Raw genomic sequence first — 20057 nt, 5'->3', positions numbered from 1 at the left:
TTCAGCCTCTGGAAACCACTGGTTCGTTTTTGTGTCTCTTAAATTTTTATCTTTTCCAGAATGCTATATAAATGGATTAATATAGTATATGGTCTTTTTAGTCTGGCTTCTTCCACTTAGTTTATGCATTGAAAATTCATCTATATTGTTGTGTGTACCAGTAATTTGATCCTTTTTATTACTGAGTAGCATTCTATTGAGTGATGTACCACTGTTATTTTATCAATTCCACAGTTGAGAGAAATTTGGGTTGTTTCCAGCTTTTGGCAGTTTTGAAAAAAACTTTACAAACATTTGTATAGAGATTTTTGTGTGAAGATAAGTTTTCTTGTCACTTTGATAAAGAAAAGTACGGCTGTTAGGCCATATTGTTTAAGTTTAGGCATAACTTTATATGAAACTCACGAACTGCTCTTTAAGTGGCTCTACCAATTTGCATTCCCATCAGCCATGTATGAGAGTTCCAATTGTTTTGCAACCTTGCCAGTATTTGATATTATTCATTTTTTTAATCAATTCTAATAGGTGTATAATGGCATTTCATTGACTTTTTAATTTTCATTTCTCTAATGACTAACGAGTCTGAACATATTTTTTTGTTGCTTATTTCCACGTGTATATCCTTTTTTGTGAAGTACATATTCAAATATTTTGCCCTTTTGGTTTTGAGGAAGATTAGCTGTGAGCTAACATCTGTGCCCATCTTCCTCTACTTGATGTGTGGAACGCCTGTCACAGCATGGCTTGATAAGCGCTGGTGAGGTCCATGGCCAGCATCCGAACCGGTGAACTCTGGGCCATTGAAGTGGAGAGCACAAACCTAACTGCTGTGACACCAGGCTGGCCCCTTTGCCCGTTTTTTAAAACAAGTTTTTTTCTTAATTATTGAATTTTTAAAAAATATTCTGGATGAAAGTCCTTAGCTGAATATGTCATTTACAAAAATTTTTTGTGATTTATTTCAATAGCTTTTTCTAATTTTCAGCATATGGATTTTATACATGCTTTCTTAGATTTACATCTAAGTTTTTAGTTTTTTGTGGCACTATTGTAAATGGTACTTTTTTTAGTTTTCTTTTATTTTGATTGCCAGGAGTTCATTGCTAGTATATAGAATTGTGATGGATTTTTATGTGTTGGCCTTGAATCCTGTGACCTTGCTAACTCACTTATTAAGTCTAGAAGATTTATATTTATTTGTTTGTTCATTTTGTAGATTCCTTTGTATGTTCTACGTAGAAGAATCATGTAATCTACAAACTGGTACAGTTTAATTCTTTCCAATCTGTATGGCTTTTGTTTAGTTTTCTTGCCTTATTGCACTAGTCAGGAGTTTAAGTACAATGTACATAAAAGTAGAGAGAGTAGACATCTTACCTCTTTCCTCATCTTACAGGAAGCATTCATTGTTTCACCATTAAGTATCATTAATGTCTGTGGGGTTTGTAGTGCCATCCCCCATATCATTCCTGATATTAGTATTGTGTATTTCTTTTTTTTTCTCTCACTCTTTTTATTTTAGTTTCTTAATTTTGACAAATGGACCCTGATAATATAAATTAGGGAAAAATGTGTGAGGCATAAAAGGAAATTTTTGTACTATTTTTATAATTTTGCTGTAAATCCCAAATCATTCCAAAATTAAAAAGTTTACTTAGAAAATTCATTAAGTTTATTAGTCTACATATGATTTCAGTATCACAGACTGGGCAAAGGACAAAGATTGATCAATTATTAATATTGGTATATGCCATTATACTAAAAACATGCCCTTTCCTTTCTAGTCTCAAAATGTAAATTTTCTATAATACTTAAATAAACCATTCAGCCCAATATAAGCGTGGACTTTGAAATCAAAATTTACTTATGTTTGAATCCTAGGTCTATTACCTACAGGCTAAGTGAAGTTAGGCAAGTAACTTAACTTCCGTAAGCTTGTTTCTCCATTTATACAAGGTTAATTGTCTTTGTTATATAAGGCTAGGAAAATTAAGTGAGATGTCATAATTACTATGTCTAGAATAGTCTCTGAGATACTTTAGATGATCAATAAGCATTCATTTTCTTCCACTTTGGACACAACAATTGCTTACTTTTGCCAAATGCTAATGTTCCTTTATTCTCTTTTTCTTTAGTTTCCCTTTTTTTGTTTATAAAATTATTACTTATTAAGGTTTGAACTGAACTTTGTAAATTGGGAGCAAATAAAGACAATAGAATTAATCGGTACAACAGGAGACTACAGCTTCTGTGCTTAATGACTAAAATTTTTCAAAACTCTGGAAATTTAAAGCTTTATTCTAGGCATAGTGTCATTATTAAAGACATGAATAGAAACATGCCTGATATTCCTCTCTGAAAATAACTTTCAGAGACTGAGACACAGAGAAATCTTGTCGCATTATTTAGACTCATATGCCTTAAATGGGAAATGCTGGGGACACATTGACAAGTGTAAATTGATTAAAATATAATTCTTCATTTTCATATTCTTCTTGTCTGATTTTAATACCAAAGTCATAAAAGCCTCATAAAATGAGTCAGAAATTGTTCCCTTTTTTTTGCTTCCCTGGAATATTTTCAATGTTTTGCATAATCCATTTCTTGAAGTTTTAAGCTATTTAAAAATCATCCTTGGGGCTGTCCCAGTGGCTCAGCACTTAAGTGCACAAGTTCTGCTTCAGCGGCCAGGGGTTCACTGTTTCGGATTCCCGGTGCGGACACAGCACCACTTGGCAAACCATGCTGTGGTAGGCGTCCCACATAGAAAGCAGAGGAAGATGGGCACAGATGTTAGCTCAGGGCCAGTCTTCCTCAGCAAAAAGAGGATGATTGGCAGCAGATGTTAGCTCAGGGCTAATCTTCCTCAAAAATAAAATAAAATAAAATCATCCTTTTATTATTTATTTTTAGGTGAGAGAGATTTTAAACTATCTGTTCAACTTCTTTCATGTTTATAGACCTGGTTATACTGTCTGCTTTGCTTTGGGTAATTTGGAGTAAGTTATATTTTTCTTGAAATTTACCCATTTTATCTAACTTTTCAAAATTTTTGCTACAAAAATTCTTCAAAATTTTTTCTCAGTTTCCTTAATGTCTCCTATATCTATTGTCATGTTCTATTTTTCAATCTTGTTTCCTTTTTTCCTTTGATCAATCTTACTGGAATTTTAATCTATTTTATTAGCTGTTCCAAAGCCAAGTTTTGAATTTACTGATTCTAGTCTTTAACTTTTATGTATATATAAGTTTATAAAATTATAAACTATAATTTATAACAAGATATATAGTTATATATAACAACAAATTATAATAATAATTCTGTTATTTTCTTTATCTTTTCTTTTCCTTTTGGGGGAATTTGTTCTGCTTTTGTTTTTCAACATCTTAAGCTGAGTGTTTTACTTGTTAGTTCTAAGCTTTCCTTATTTTCTTTTATAAGAATTTAATGCAATAGATTTCCTTCAGGTACCATACTTGCTACATCTCACAAGTTTTGAAATTTAGTATTTTTATTATCATTTGGTTCTAAAAACTTTTAAATTTCCACTATGGTATGTTTTGAGCCATAAATTATATTATTTCCAGATATATGGTTATTAACAGGCTTATATACATGAAACATGGGAAGAAACAAAGAATTATAGGTAGTTTATAATCATCTGACAAATAAATACAGATTCTAATGTCTTTGCACTTATTATTCTAAACAATGCAGAATCCTCTGAGAATTGTCCTTTTAAGTTACCTTTCAAAATTGTCTTATGTACAGAGCATAACAATGAAAAAGAAATTGCGATGCTGATCACTTTCCCTTCCCAGGCTTTTTAATACAGTGTAATTCCCAGATGCTAATCGTAATTAGCTATCATCACTTATCTTTATCTGTCGAAAGAATCAGCTGATTCCTTTGTTCTTCATTTCTCTTCTCAGTTATAACTGAAACAAGGTCACTAGCTGTACAAGGACAAAGTCCAGTTATTAATATATGAAAGCATATAACGTTATTATTATTTTTATTATTGTTACATTTGTATTCCTCTGAATAGATATACCTGTTGATTCATATGAGGAGAGTTTAGCATGACTTCCCATTTGCGATCTCTTTAACAAAGTAAACAAACAGAAAACTGCAGGGAAAAGTAATATTTGAGAGACGTGTTCTTTTTCTGGACATTATTAACAAAAGTACCTAAAATGGTCTTTGACGATGGAGTAAATCATTCTGGTGACTGAGTAAATCTCATTTCCAGAGTCACGGTCTTTCTGCTCAAAAAATTCCTCTCTCTTATATCATAAGAACTAAATGGTGTAAAAATACTTAATCAGATGATTAAATATTTAGTCACTCAACCAGTGTCTTTGTCTGAACACCTTCTGGTAATCATTTTGATGGATATACCTATAAATTCACTGCCATTATAATTAATTTGATTACTCAGTTAAATAGTAAGTATTTTAAACACCTACTATGAGTTTCTAACTATCCCAGGAGCCATGGGGTATTCAAGAAATACAAAAGGTAACTCTTCTCCGCAAAGAGATAAAGTATACGTAAGAAACATGAGAGGAGAAAACAATAAAATTCGAAATGCTGTGTAGTGAGAAAAAACAAACATCCTAAAAAATCATCAAATATTCAGTTACCACTTACGTCATACTAACCATTCATTCAGCAAAAAATTATGTAAAAACTACTATTTGTAAAATGCTGAGGAATACAACTATGAATAAGAAAGAATTTCTTGCAAATAGCTCACAGTACAATTAAAAAAATAAGTAATTCTAAGCAACCGATTAAGCATGATGGGGTAATTGATATACCGTAAGAAAGACAGAGTGCTTAGGGTATCATGTTGAAGGGCACACATCTGGTCTTTGCAGGCCAGGGAAGGTTGAAACAAAGGCAAAAGTCAAGGAGGATAGAGAGTAAGTAAAAATATTCCAGGAATCAGAAGAATATTATGTGCAAAGAATAAGAGAAAGAATAATACATTTGAAAAAATTGCAATTAGTATAGACGTTAAAGATGTCTGGAAAAATGGCCAAGAGAAGAGGCTGATAAATTGGGAGATGTAAGCTGAGACTAGAACACGAAAGAATTTATAAGCCATAGTAACAAGTTGAGTTATATTCTGAAGGCATTGGTCTCGGAGGTTTGTAAGCAGCTGTGATCAAGTTTATCTTTCCAGAAAACCAACCTTCCTTTATCATGGAAAATGGACTGGGGAGAAGAAAGACCACAGGCTTGCTATAAGGGCTGCTCCATTAATCCAAGAAAGGTGATTGAGACCTGAACTAAGGTACTCACCATCAGATACAGAGAAGTGCTGATTCAAAAGTTGTTGAAGAAGTAAAATGGAAAGACCTAGGGATGTCTTACATGTGAAGCAACAAGAAGGATGAAAGTCAATGACGAGGTTTTAATTGATGACTTCTACTACTTAGTGAATGCTGGTGTCACGTACTAGGATAGATGAGGTTTGGGTAAATGAGATAGCGAGTTTTAAATATATTGAGTTGGAAGTGCCTTTGAGATACTTAAGTGACTATAGCCATTAGGGTGCAGATTATATGATGGCTACTGAGCTCAGGAGAGATTCTAGATGAGACATGAAAATCTGGGGGCACCATCATGTAAATGATTCTATGAACCTCAAAACTCTCTACTGAGGCAAGCATTATCCCTAACTTGTGGACAGAAACTCTGAGGCTCAGAGTTGTTAAAAGGACTGCCAAGTTGCCACATCTGGCAAATAGTAACACCAATATAAAATCCACATCTATCTTGCTCCAGTGAGTGTTTTCTAAAATTCATTTGCATATTAAACTCTTTTAAAGAAAAATGATTCTCATGAACCCATCCTCTATTTGTTACTTCTTATAAAACTAAATGTGCAGCAAAATGAGTTACAGTATTCTTTTACCTAAACTTTGTATAACAACCAAAATCAAATTTACAAATCAAATTAAAAAAAGGGAAAAAATCCCACAAAATCAATAAAACTCATTTTCAGTACACTAATTTAATGGAATAGATGATATTTAGCTAAGCCTCCACCTACCATTTGCATATGGGCTGATTGCTGTGTTATGAGGTCTTTTCAGTTTGACTGCCCTTACTACTTGTACTATATGATAACTCAGTTTTCCTGTTTGTCCTATTTTGTTTCACTCTTCTGATTACTTATATAAACCTTCAAACTGGTGCACTTTGGGATTTTCTTCCAGAGAGAGGCCAACAACTATTCATTTGCTCTTTTCTCCTAAGTCAGGGTGAACTAAAGAGTATACTCGGTATACACACTATTGGAATCACAAATTCAAAGCAGGCACAAATCCCAGTCGGAGTGTTCGCCCAGATACTGCATAATATGCTTGCATTAATTTTGTAAGCATATATTACCATCAAAATAGAGACCAAACCTTAAAACATTATTGTAGAAAATTCAGAAACCTTGGAGGATATTTGGGTAACTACCAAGAGGATAATTGTTGCCCTGTGCTAATGGGCTTTGCCATACAGCTTTTTGTGGATTTTCTTTTTTTAATCATACATATGATTTAAGGTAGTCTGTTTGTATTGGTTGCCCAAATGAGAACTAGAGTCCTTTAGAAGACATTTTTAGCCAAGTGATTTATTTCTCTAGACTGTTGTCTAAGCTAGGGTTAGATGTTACATAGAGTGTTTTATTATCTACACAGCTTTATTTAAAAGGGAAATCTGTGAGAAAATGGATAATTAAGTTTTGAATATGGGAGAAGGGAATCCCAGGGTCTCTGAGAAAATGACTTCCTAAATGGAGGGAGATGATTCAAAAGGAATACAGAACCTGCAGAAACAGAGCACCTGTTTTACCCTAATAGCCTATGAGTGGTCCTGCGCTGACCATTTATGTGAACATTTCCTGTGAGATGTACTGAATATGCAGCTTCAGCAAAGAGGGCATTTACTGATTCTGCAAAGACAGACCGCTTCAAGTGTTAAAGTAATTAAACGTGGAAGCCAGTAGACTAGGGCGTCTCTAATGCTTGGTAGCCTATGTAAGCAAACCAAAACCCAAGCCAGAGTCCATGCACTCAAAACCAAGAAAATGAAACTTAAGAACAGCCAATCACAAATAGCCAGCTAGGCTTTCCCAAACAAGGTAACCACTTATGCTGTAACCTATCAAATAATTGCTTTGCTTCTAGATCTTCTCTTTAAAAACCTCTCTCCTAGTCTCCTGGCTTCCCTCTTGTGCTGCATCATCCCAAAGGGCCTTCTTCAAATAGCAGTGAGAGTGAATTTTTTAAACATAAGCATCTCCTGCCTCCATTTTTACATCACTCAGAAACTTCCGGTGGCTTCCATCCCACTTAATATCAAAATCAAATCTTTGTGCTGTGTTTTTCTGCCACATTGGCTTTCTCCTTCATCAGAGACGCAACCCTTGCAGTCCCTTCCACATGGAATCTTCTTTCCCAGATTTTTGTGTGGTTGCACAGATTTTGTGTGGTCGTCATTCAGGTCAGCTTAAACGACTCTGCTTCTCATCCCCCGGCTCATCTTAGCTCTCCCTTTGACCTTTGAGGAAGCTCTCTCCTGCCACTCTGCATCCCACTATCCCATTTTATTTTCTTCCTAACACTTATCAATATCTGAATTAAATAAGTATTTTTATTGTGTGTGTGTGTGTGTGTGTGTGAGGAAGCTTGGCCCTGAGCTAACATCTGTTGCCAATCTTCCTCTATTTTATGCGGGATGACGCCACAGCGTGGCCTGACAGCAGTGCTAGGTCATCCGCACCTGGGATCAGAACCTGCAAACTCCAGGCCACCGAAGTGGAGTGCAAGAACTCAACCACTACGCCACCCAGCTGGCCCCCAAAATAAATATTACTTTTTAAAAACTAATGTGTTTATTATCTTTCTCCCTCATTCAAAATGTCGTTTGCTCAAAGGTAAGCATTTTATCTGTCTTGTTCACTGCAATGTTTCCACTCTCTAGAACAGTGCCTGGTACATAAATGATATACAATGAAAATTTGTTTGCTGATTGTTGTGAATTTTTAATGGAAACAAATACAAGTCCACCGATATTGCCATGGTTAGAGAATGATGGAATATTATGATCTAGAATAAGGAACCTCGGACAATTAGGACAAAAATTATTATTTACAGCCGACTGAGCTGAAGTTCTGAGAGATACACTAGTCAGTGAGAAAGCTGGGTCTAGAATTTGGGAAAACTGAAGGTCACTCTAGTGTTATCTATCTTTTGTTTTATTTTTACTACTAGTCAGTATGAATGTGGTCAGAAAAAGAGATATTTAATTACCTGTGAACCACTTATATAGCTGTGTATTTGTTTGGGCTCAGGATTTGTGTGGGAGACAAAACCACTTCGAGATATAAACATCGCCCTCAAGGAAGCTAGTGTCTACATGGAAGGATAAACTTATTTTTTCTTGAGTCATTTATTTCAGACAATTAAAAGAAATCTTAAGCATCTAAGCAGGATCAAGAGAGAGGTTGAGACTCAACAAATATGGAGAACTGAAATTAGTAGATACATGACTAATAGCTGGAAGAGAGAGCTTGGAGAGCAGACTGTGCTGAGCTCTCATTTGAGGAAGAGAAGGGATTATCCGCGGAAAGGGAGAGGGCAGAAGGAAGAAAAGCAGAGTCAGAACACAACAAAGGAGTCTGCAGCATTAATATAGGGCATTCAGTTTGGTTTTGGGTAGAACTGGGAAACCAAATTAAAACTAGTGCTGACCCATCCATTTCTTTTAACTGGAAAACTCCACAGAGTGAAATACAGAAGGTTGGAATAAGATGAATGGACGGCAGGGAGGCTAAGAACAAGCAAGCACAGTGTCTCACCTCAGAGATTTTCAGGGAAGCTTCCAAATGAATTGGATTTTGGAAAACACGAGCGTTGTAGGGGAAGCGAATAAAATAAGGACAGGAGAGGGAACTAGGAAGAGGCAAAAGGATAAAGAAAATCGTACTTAAATGATAGACACAAGGACAATGAAGAAAAGTGAGAATGAAGCCTGCACTGTTAAGAAAGCCACATTTTGCAACTGAAGGGTGTACAAGCAGATTGTGGAGTCAAATGCGCTGTGGCCAGAACCACGTTTGTTGAATAGTAGATGGGGTGTGCCTGAAACAGAGTTCCATTCAACCACAGAAAGGGAAAGGAAGCAAGAGGAGCAGAGTGAGGCACAGAAAATCACAGAATTAATAAAAAGACACAGAGAGGAGGAAGAAAGGAAAGGATGAGGGAGAAAAGAAAAGAAAGAAAAAAGGAAAAAAAGAAACCAAACGAAGTTTACATTATGAAACAACACAGGAAACCTATGTTTAATTTCCGTTACCTGGTGCACAAAGTTAGCCCATGTGTGCTGAATCCTTGGAGGAGCCTGGCATCATCAGTTACCGAGTAGACACTTCTATCGACGCCTGCTTTATTTTCCAAATCCAATAATGCAGTACAATAGCCATCAAAGCCTGGAAATAAATGTCTCTGCGCTTCCTCAGGAATCACTTTGATTGGCAAATAACTGTAACTGCATCATTACCATTTAATGTCTCGGGCAGTTCAATGGTACCTGGAAGATAATAAAGAGGTGTCAGTATTATTCATATCTTTTAATTGCTCCTATTCGCGTTTCTTTTGTTATCCTGTGGGCAAAATTGTAACACTTGGCTAGGCATACGGTGGATAAAGGAGACGTAACAGTCCAGACTAAAATACTCTCCTAAGTACCCATTACACTGGATAGCTATGAGCAACAATATAACTTTGCAATAAAACCTACTTACTGCTAAAAATTAAAATTGCTTTTAACAGTTTTATTGCATGCAAACAATTAAAATAATTATATCAAGTTGCAGCTGCTGTTCTGGTAGGTCTGGCTAAGAAATAAAGTAAAAGGGAAAGAAAAATAAAAGAAAGCAAAGAGAAAGAAAGACAAAAGAAAGCGTACATCCCGAGAGCACACGCAACAACTTTGTGAAAGCAGAGAATCTGGGATCTGGCACTGCTCTTTCCTGCAAGTCATTCACTATTCACATAGTTGTAGGAATTTTCTTCTGTACACTTCCATGTTTATAAGAGAAATGAAATAATGCATTCCACACTGTAAGGTTTCTCAGAACATTCTGAGTGTTTGTTTTTTGTGAGGTGTGAGAAATATCTCTTTACAGAATACCTAAGCAGTCTCTTCACCTTGATTTAGAACACTGTCAACAAGTCAGACATCCCCACGCAGGGGTGAGTAAAATTTTTTCAAAGGAATCCAGAAAATTGGAAATCTCACTAGCTCCGAAGTTTTATTTGACCGTATACTTTTGTGCATTAATTTCAGGTAAACAATTGTGTATTCTGAGAATTCAGTAAGAAACTGCATGACTTCTCTGAGCCTGGGACTGTCTGAAGTTCTGTGGAACAAAAGAAGGCAAGATAATGCATACAGATATTAGACAAGTAAAACCATATGAGTTCCAATTCAGTCCACATTCCATTCTTTGCACCTTTTTATTAACACGCATGGTTGAATAAGCTGAGAGACAAGAATGACCTGAGAAGACAAGACTGACACAAAATCAGATCTTATTCCCAAACTAGTACTAGGTAGCTGGGCCTAAATCCATGATCATTTCTTTATTCATCACAGTCATACCAAGCACCTGTTAGATGCCAGCATTCTATTACTCATGCAGAATGAAACAGTGAATAAGGCCCAGCCCCTGACCATGAGGAGCTATACTGGGAAAAATTGAGACATAAAGAAGTTATTGTAATGTTCTCAGTCCTGGAGGAAAGTTTTGAACAAAATATAAGTGTTTCTTTAATAACGTAATAGCAAGTAAGTAATTTTTCTTCCCGATTACATAATTTGAAACCATGTTTCTCAGCTGTCAAAATGAATAACCACATGCATTTTGAGAGGTTGTTTGGAAAATAATAACTGTCATTCATTGTGTCTGCTAAGTTTCCGTATCCATGTGTATTACAAAAAAATTATTTACAGAGATAGGAAGGCAGATTAGGTCATGGTAAGAGCTCAGACTCTGGTGTCAGATCGTCTGGGTTTGAATCTTGTCTCTGCCACTTATTGGCTATGTAACCTCAGGCAAGCCAGTTTCCATATTTGAAAAACATGAACAATATTAATACTTATCTCATAGAGCTATTGTGGAGACTAAATTGGTTAATATAGGTGCAGTTCTTGGCACAGAGAAAGCATTCCATGGATGTTAGCTCTATGATTACCTCTATTAGCTTCACAGAAAGCCTATGAAATGAGCACTATCCTTTCTACTTAGATTGGCAATTGTAGTTCAGAGAGTTAAGGAATGTTGTGTTCCATGTACCATGAACAGACACAAGAGAAGAAATTCAAATTCAAAAGTTTAACTCTAAAGATATTGTAATAAGTCTGAATTTCTCTTCTAAACTGTTTCGTTTATCCCTCCAGCCTCACTTAATAAACCCATCCAGGCTCTATGTTAGCGCAATCCCACTTGGCTTTGAAAATCATTTAGTTATTTCTCTAGTGCCCAATATTATGCTAGTCTCTGGTGTCTGCCTTTTGATGAACAGAATTTTTTTATTTCAATTTATATGAGTTTAATTTCTCTTTCTTTTATGGCTTATGCATTTTGTGACTTGTTTCAGGAATCATTCCCCGATCAAAATCATAATAATCGTCTCCTATATTGTCTTCCAAAAAAGTTACCTTTTATTTTTTCTCTTTAAATACCTGGACATGGTTTTTATGTATGGTTTTAGGTAAGGTACACTTTCATTGATTTCCATGTAATAACCAATAGTCAATTGTCTCAAGACCATTTGTTAAAAGTAAAGAACTGATGTGCAACTTACCTACAAATTTACAATAACAAATTATCCTCATCCAGTTTCCAAAAATGCATGGACTGAAATTCATCATATTGCCTATCTCTGTATCAATATCACCCTGTCATGATTGCTTTTAAGGCATACCTCATCCATTTTTTTAAGCGTAGCCTTGGCTCTTCATGGAGTTTTTTCTCTTCCATATAAATTATAGAATTAGTTTGTCAAGTTCCAATAAACAAATGAGGCATGAAGTTTCTAGTTGGAACTGTATCGACTCTAAATGTGAATGTGTGAGATTTGACATGTTTCCAATCCATGGACATAGTGATTTCCTAAATACATTTAGGTGTTAGTAAGTATCTTTAAATAGCATTTTATAGTTTCCTTCCTAAAGAATTGTGCATTTTAGATTAGTTCTCAACTACTTTATTATTTATTCTATAAATGATATTTTTGAAAAATGGTATATTTTTGTCATATATATGTATAGTGAATATCTATAGACTATAATATACATACACATAGACATATATAATCGATAAATTGACAACTTGCTAAGCTCATTAGTTCCAACGATTTGTCTATAGAGTTTGTATATACTCCATGCAGACAATTATATTGAATTTTTACTTCTTCATTTCAAAGCTTATACTTCTTTTTCTTGCCATACTGTGCTCCGTGGGACTTTCAGTACAGTGCTGAACAGAATGACGGTGATGGGAGAGGGCACCTTCTCTTTTTATCATTTAAAGAGAATGTTTCAATGTTTCATCAGGTAGCAGGCTGTTTGCTATGATGTACTTTGAAAATATATTTTATTCCTAATTTCTATTTAAACATTTTTATGGAAATAAACGTATCAAATCTGTTTTGACTTCTATTGACTGTAAAGATTATAATGTTTTTCTCCTTGAATCAGTTAATGTAGTTTTATTGATCAATTTCCTAAGGCTAGGTTAGTTTTTCATTCCTCATGTAAATCCAGTGTGGTCTTCATGTCTCCTGCTGGGATTGGATGTATCAATATTTTACTGAAAAATTTCACTGTGATTTATTGAGTGAGACTGGGACCATGGTTTTCCTTTCTCATAATTCCTTGTCAGATTTTGGTTTCCCTATTAGAGTAGCCTCATAGAAACTGAGAAGAAGAGTGTTCCCTCCACTTTTTAAATTTTGGCCAGTGGTAGAAGATTTGTAATTTGTTCCCTGCGTGTTTAGCAGGGTTTCACAATATAACTCTCCATATCTAGTGTTTTATTGGGAGGAAATTTTAAGATTTTATCTTAACGTTTAAAAGATTATGAGACCCTTCAGGATTTTTATCTCTTTTCAGTTTCATTTTGAGAAGTTAAACTTCTAGGAATTTGATAATTTTGTGTAAGCTTTTTAACCTATTACTATGATATTTTGTAATCTTTTAGTATCTTTTTATCACATACACCATATAATGTCACTATCACCATTCCGTGTGTGTGTGTGTGTGTGTGTGCGTGTGTGTTAGACCTCTCTTTACCAGTGTATTTCTGGAGTTTTGGCATTGTTATTAGTCTTTTAAGAGAACTAGCTTTTGGGTTTTTCAGTGTTTACTATTGATATTCAGACAGTCTTGCTTTGTACTGTTTTTGATACACTGTTTTAATTTCAATTCTTCTGGTTAAAGTGCCAGTCTCCCAACAACACACTTAAAATTTCAGTTATCACAGTATATTAACTGTGAGTAATTGCATAATCATGTCACTTTTTTTTTTTTTTGAGGAAGATTAGCCCTGAGCTAACATCTGCTGCCAATCCTCCTCTTTTTGCTGAGGAAGACTGTCCCTGAGCTAACATTCATGCCCATCCTCCTCTCCTTTATATGTGGGACGCCTACCACAGCATGGCTTGCCAAGCAGTGTCATGTCCGCACCCGGGATCTGAACCAGCAAACCCCTTGCTGCCAAAGCGGAATATGCGAACTTAACCACTGCGCCACCAGGGCAGTCCCATCATGTCACTTTTTTTCATATTCTGTTGGTGATTGATCGCTGAGCATCTGTTACTCAGTTCATGAACAGACAGCAAAATATGTGGTTGAGTTGCCTCCTTGTCTCCAAGGGTAAACATGACATTGTTAGATATGGATAATCCAAAGAAAGAATTGACCAACAAAGATGAAAGTGCAGGGGCTGGCCCTGTGGCTGATTGGTTAAGTTTGTGCTCCACTTCTGCCGCCAAGGGTTCACCAGTTCAGATCCTGGGCACAGATCTACACACCACTCACCAAGCTATGCTCTAGTGGCATCCTACATAGAAGAACTAGAGTGACCTATGACTAAGATATACAACTAGGTACTGGGGCTTTGGGGAGAAAAGAAAAAAAAAGAGGAAGATTGGCAACAGATTTAGCTCAGGGCCAATCTTCCTCACCAAAAAAAAAAAAAAAGAGAGAAAGAGAGAGGGAGAGTGAGAGAGAGAACATGCAGCAAAGAAATCAAAAATAAATCACTGAAAGTAATATGGGAAGTGATTCGAAGATTTGAAAATGAAGCAACAAAGCAAAGATAGGACAAAATCTAGGTATGCTTGAAAAAGTCTGATGAATTTTGAAAACAAGGTAAAGTCATTTCAGCATTTTGTGGTTTAAATTTCAGTAAGTATAGAGAGCTGTTTATGATTGAAATAGAGCATTTCCTTCTCTTTTGGACAGAAAAAGGCTCTAATAAAACAAAAATCCCAATCAAGCATCCCATTCAGGCCAAAGAACTAAAGTTTCCTGCCACATTGAAAGAAAACAGTAATTACAAAGAAACTAAAAATCACAAAAACTTTTTTAGCTTGGTTTTAGAATAAATATGACATAAAGCACACAAGTGAAAACATTGAAACATGACAGGAATATGTTTGAACGAGTAATATGTGCGCAGTATGGCAGAAACTTTGACCATATTGCACAAATAATTTGTAGAATTCAAATAGAATGTAAAGGGAGTTCTAGTAGAAATACGTGACTGTGGGAATATCATTGACACTGACACTTTTTGAGAGACCATAGATATACAGCCAGGGACACTTAATCAGGGTGAACTTTTGGAAGTAAGTGAGGAAAGTGGTTGCATCGAAAAGGGTGAAGATGTCCCAGAGGAAGTGATACTGACAAATATTTCACAACGTTGAAAATATGAAGAGTAAAATATTGGAAGCTAATCCAATTTAGAAAGGAGCATAATTCACCAGTGTGTAAATAAGGTATCATAAGTTATTCAATAAGAAGAAGGCAATCAAATCACTCAATAATTTTCTTACAAAAATAAAATATGTTAATTCTCAATGGATCTAATGTTTTAATGTATAAATACTAAATAAATATTAGTTTTAGTATTTTTATTTCCTTATAACCAACAATGAGAGAGCTTTTACTATATTGACAAAACTTAAGTCATAGAACAATTGTAATTTTTCCCCCGGATTAATAAGATTGTTTGTATGTTTCACCTGGCATGGTTATTGTTACTGTCTGTGCAGAGTAAGTACCACCTGTATTTGCTTTCTATTTCATTATTTTCTGTTCTTTGCTTATTATGTTCATTATTCCTTCCAAGCTTGTTTGAAAGCTTACTCTATCAATTTCTTTTCCTAATTCCTTTGATTGAATGTTTAACTCATTAATATTTAGCCTTTCCTATTCATAATATTTGCATTTAAGATAATCTTTTCTAATTCCTATTGTGATTGTTTTTCTTTTACATAGGAGTTTATTGGAAGATCATTGCTTAATTCAAATACGCACGATATTAGCTGCATCTCTCTCTGTTATCAACACCTAACCTAATTGCATAGTGATAAGACGATACCATCTATGTCGTATCAATCCTTTGCGATTTATTAATTCTCGCATTGTGGCGAAATGTGTGGCCAACTTTTTGAAATATTTATTTATATTTTTATCCTGCTTGAGATTATTAGGGCTTTCTGAATCTACTGTTGTCATTCATCACTTCTGAAAACCTCAGTCATTACGTATTCAACTATTCTTCTCTATCATTCTCTTCTTTCTGGACATATATTAAATGCTCTGCCCTTATACTCTATGTCTACTAATTGTTCATATTTTTCATTTCTTTTATACTTTCTGTGTTGCACTCCTGATGATTTCTTTAACTTTATATTCCAAGTCTTTAATTCCCTTATTAAATGGGCTTAATCTGCTATTGTCATTCCACTGTCTTAAATTTCTATTATATATTTTTATCATGTTATTTTTAATTTTAAAAAGTTCTCCTTAGTCATTTTGTATGGTCTTTTACTGTTAATCCTGTTTTCAATTTCTTCTTTTTTAAGTATATTAAAAATTATTTTGTTTTCTGAGTCCACAAATGCTGATAAGTGAGGAATTCATGGATCTGATTCTGTTATGTGTTTGCATGTATGTGTTTCTTTACTTAGCTTTAGCTCATAAAGCATCATTTTTTGTGTGTGGATGTGTTTGTTTTTGACTCTCTTTTTCTTTTGTCCAAGAGGTCATAGTTCTTGGAGCTACAAATATGAAAAGTCTTTGAGGCTAAATTCAAGGATGAGTCCCTTATGAGGAGATTTGCTTCTGCCTGTTTCCTGGGGAACTACCTATCAGGGGCCACTTTACCACAAACAAATAGCTTGATTTTTTTTTCCAGACCATTCAGGTAACATGAATTTGGATTTAGGAGCCATAAGAGAGCCTGGCTATGGTTATAAACTCTTATGACAGATTTTTTTTCCCTTCTCATTCAGCAGCCATGTTCACCACTGGAATTTCTGTTTGGACTCTCCAAAGTGATGGAAGGTTTACTTCTATTGCTCCTGCTCCCTAAGAGTTAGGCCTTTGGGGTCTCAGCTTTATGTGGGGTTGTCTCCTCTTAGCCTCTCCCTCTTGTGCAAATCTGAATTTTTTCCTCTCCCACGTGTGTCATGAAGCAATGAAAAACCAAAGTTCATGTTTACTGGGTTTAACAAATATCCTGAAGATGGAAGCCGGACCCTGTGCTCATCTTACTTTTCTGAGTTCCCCCTCTCCTTAATTTTTGGTTTGTGAAATTCCTTTCTTTTTTCTCTAGTGCATTGGAATATTTAAAAATATGCTTTCAAATAATTTTACATTGTTTCCCAACACAATTGAAACCTTGGTCAGCATACCAGATCTGCCAAATATCCAGAAGAGGAGCCCCTCATCCAGTCCTCTCTATCACTCTAACATGCTTGTGTTTTATCGCTGTTTTAATTGCCTGGAATGATCTCTTTGCTTGTATCATTCCCTTTCTCTATGAATAAGCATGTAAGTTCCATAAGAGGAGGTACTTTTTTGTTGTTATTTTTGTGGTTTTTCCCTACTATAATCCCAGTGCCTAGAACAATACTTGCCACATAGGAGCATAATAATATTTTTTGGAATGGAATAGTGATGAATTTCACGTGGTTAGAATGATCAGAGCCTGAAGTAGCCCAGTTTCCTTTCTCTCTCTCTCATTAAATCTTCTCACTTTCTTTCGTGTGGTACTGGTTCCAAAGTTATTACAAGGGCATGAGAAAGCATTAGTTTTACATCTCATTGAAGCTACAGGTTCCAAAATTCAGATTTAAGATGGAGAGGGCCAAAGCCACCTAGGTCTGCTGTGTTGGCAAAAGCAGTGTTCTATTGGTCCAACACAACTTAGCAGCTTCCTGAATGGCAAAAGCCTGATTAATAATAGAGCAGGCCTGTACCTAAAGAGCGCCAAGGCAGTATTTGGGTATTTATTATTTCCTGCCTAAAACCATCTTAATAGCACTCTTGACTCTACTCTTTACTACTGCCCATTTGGAATTTCATCACCTGTCCCCAGCAATGATATCATTTCTCCTCAGATTACTCTCTTTGCCTTAAATTTGATTTTGTTTTGGTTTGTTTGCTTGCTTTCTGGCTATTGGACAAATCCATGTTGCCAAATACTCTGACTACAAACTTTCATTTAGATTTCTGGCCACATGGGTTTGTCCCACATTGTAATACAAATTCCTATTATGAACCTAAGTTATTTACCATTTCTTGCAGGAAAGGAATCACTCTTCCTAGATAAGGAGTTCTAAATTTATGTATGTGTGTGTGTGTGTATACATAGATGCTTATGGTCATTCAGTAAAAGAGCCCAACATTTTAGAACAAAAAATAGACATATGACTCGCTCCCCACTCAACTCGAATTTATTCATTTTATTCATTCAATGAAACAATATTTATCTTTTTCTAGATTCATCTAGACTCAGTTAGTGTCTGCTTTATGATCTATTGTTTTAAGTATGTTGCTAGGTCCATTTGCTTTAAAGAAAGCTATTTATTTCAGAAGTTTGACTTCAATAAAATGTGTTCTTATCTAAATGTTTTAATATTTCCCTTGAAAAAAAATACAACTCCTAAATTAAAGCTGTAATTTCCTAACTTTAACACATGAAATGACTCTTCCCTGTGCTGCTCAATTCTGTTCATTTTCATTTGCAAAATGTACTTCTACTGGTTTTCATATTATAATCTTTACTGTGTATTAAACCTACCTCCTTTAAAAGATTGTTCTAAGATAAAGTTGAATCCAATGTTTTATTGATGAGTCTGGAGAGAAAGGCTCTTTCAACATCCCCAAGATTGGAGAAAGCTTATTGGTCTTTACCTGTGGCACTATCTTAAATAGCATCACTAATCTTTATAGAGCAAAAGAAGCCATTTCTTTCATTGTTAAGTCTCAGTGTTGGGTTTCAGAACTATCAAAACCTGAAGGCAATGCCTCAGGCATTTCTATCGCTGGTCATTAATATAAAAGTGAGAAGGGCATTACTAGCTGTTGTTATCACACAGTGAATTTACTTTTATTTCTGAAGAGAGAAAAAAAGAGCATATTAATGCTCTTGCTTCTCTTGGCTCTTTTCCCCTGCTGATAATTAAAGTGCTTAGAAAATAAAATAGCCACAGATGTTTATCAGAAACATGGAAGGTATTAAAAATGATTGTGTGTATCTTTTTTCCATTTGCAAGAAGCAGACAAGTTATTATTCAATTATTATGCATTTACCTGAGGCAATCTCCAAAAGAGTCTAATACCCAAGTTTCTTGCCAAGCTTCTTTAAATCTCACTTTTTAAGAATACTTGTAGGGTAAATCTTCTGGAATGATAAGAATGTTATCTTTACTAGAAAACGATTATAAGCTGAACACTAGAAACAAAGGATAATTTTTAAATTGAGGAACAAATAGAGAGAATGTACACAACATCTGCATATTTTTTTTCTTATACTTGAGAGAAAATTGACCAAACAAATGTAGTTTAGTCTTCACTTAATTTTCAGGTGTAGACACAGTTTAAAAGAAGTAAATGTGTCTGATTCCAATTAAAGAGATAATAGAGATATGAGTGGCAACCTCTTTTTTTTAATTTTGAAAAACTAAGGCATAAGATTGTTAAAATAATTGTCTCCCATAATAAAATGCTTTACATGCCTTTTCTAATCCCCTTACTATACTTTTGCTAATGCTGAGCTCACAACCAGCTCCCACTGGAAACACTGGATAATGTCAATTACCTTATAAATGCAAAAACTTCGAACTCTCAGACTCTCAAATATATGACACGAGACGCAAATATCTATTATCTAGTTCTTGTGTATTTTCCTGATATCAAACCCGTGTTTCCAAACTGATGCCCCAAGGCCCCACAAACACTGTCAGAACAAAATTAGTAAACGTATTACTCATCCTCCCAACCCCCACCCTCAACACACAGTCTGTTTATTCTCAGTTTGTATTTTTTATTTTAATTATTGGTCACCATTCATCAGAAACAATAATCTAGTAATTTTTGACCCCTCTTTCTCTCTGCGCATCTACTTGATTATCAGAGCTTACAAATTCTCCCTTGAGAATCTACCCCTCCATCCCCTTTAGAATGGCTTATTTCAGAGTCTCCTCTTATCCCTCCTCTGAAGCACTGAACAATTTTCTAACTCTTCTTACTACCAACAAATATCTCCTCATTGAGCTTTACTTCCCACACTGCTACTAGAACTAGCAGCCAAAAATGTCAAATCACATTAATTTTCTGCTTTAAAAAAAGGCATCTTGGAGGCTAAAGAGCAAAGATCATCTCCTAAGTATGAAATGATGTCTTCTGGAATCTCGACCCAACCTATTACCACATCTTTAATGCAGAAGAATCTATTTCCACATCA

The 20057-nt window shown here is 35.1% G+C and overlaps 1 long non-coding RNA gene across 1 annotated transcript; it reads right to left on the bottom strand.

Moving 5' to 3' along the window:
• Positions 1-3360: 3360 nt before the first annotated feature.
• LOC111774736 (uncharacterized) lies at positions 3361-18995 on the bottom strand. The gene is made up of 3 exons (XR_002809929.2): positions 18905-18995; positions 9365-9598; positions 3361-3957 (listed from the first exon to the last, which is right to left on the bottom strand). It is a non-coding gene; the product is annotated as an uncharacterized lncRNA (long non-coding RNA).
• Between the last annotated feature and the right edge of the window lie 1062 nt (positions 18996-20057).

Source organism: Equus caballus, chromosome 8 (genome assembly GCF_041296265.1).
Source record: "Equus caballus isolate H_3958 breed thoroughbred chromosome 8, TB-T2T, whole genome shotgun sequence".
NCBI classification, from domain to species: domain Eukaryota; kingdom Metazoa; phylum Chordata; class Mammalia; order Perissodactyla; family Equidae; genus Equus; species Equus caballus.
This window is presented reverse-complemented; position numbering and strand designations above follow the sequence as displayed.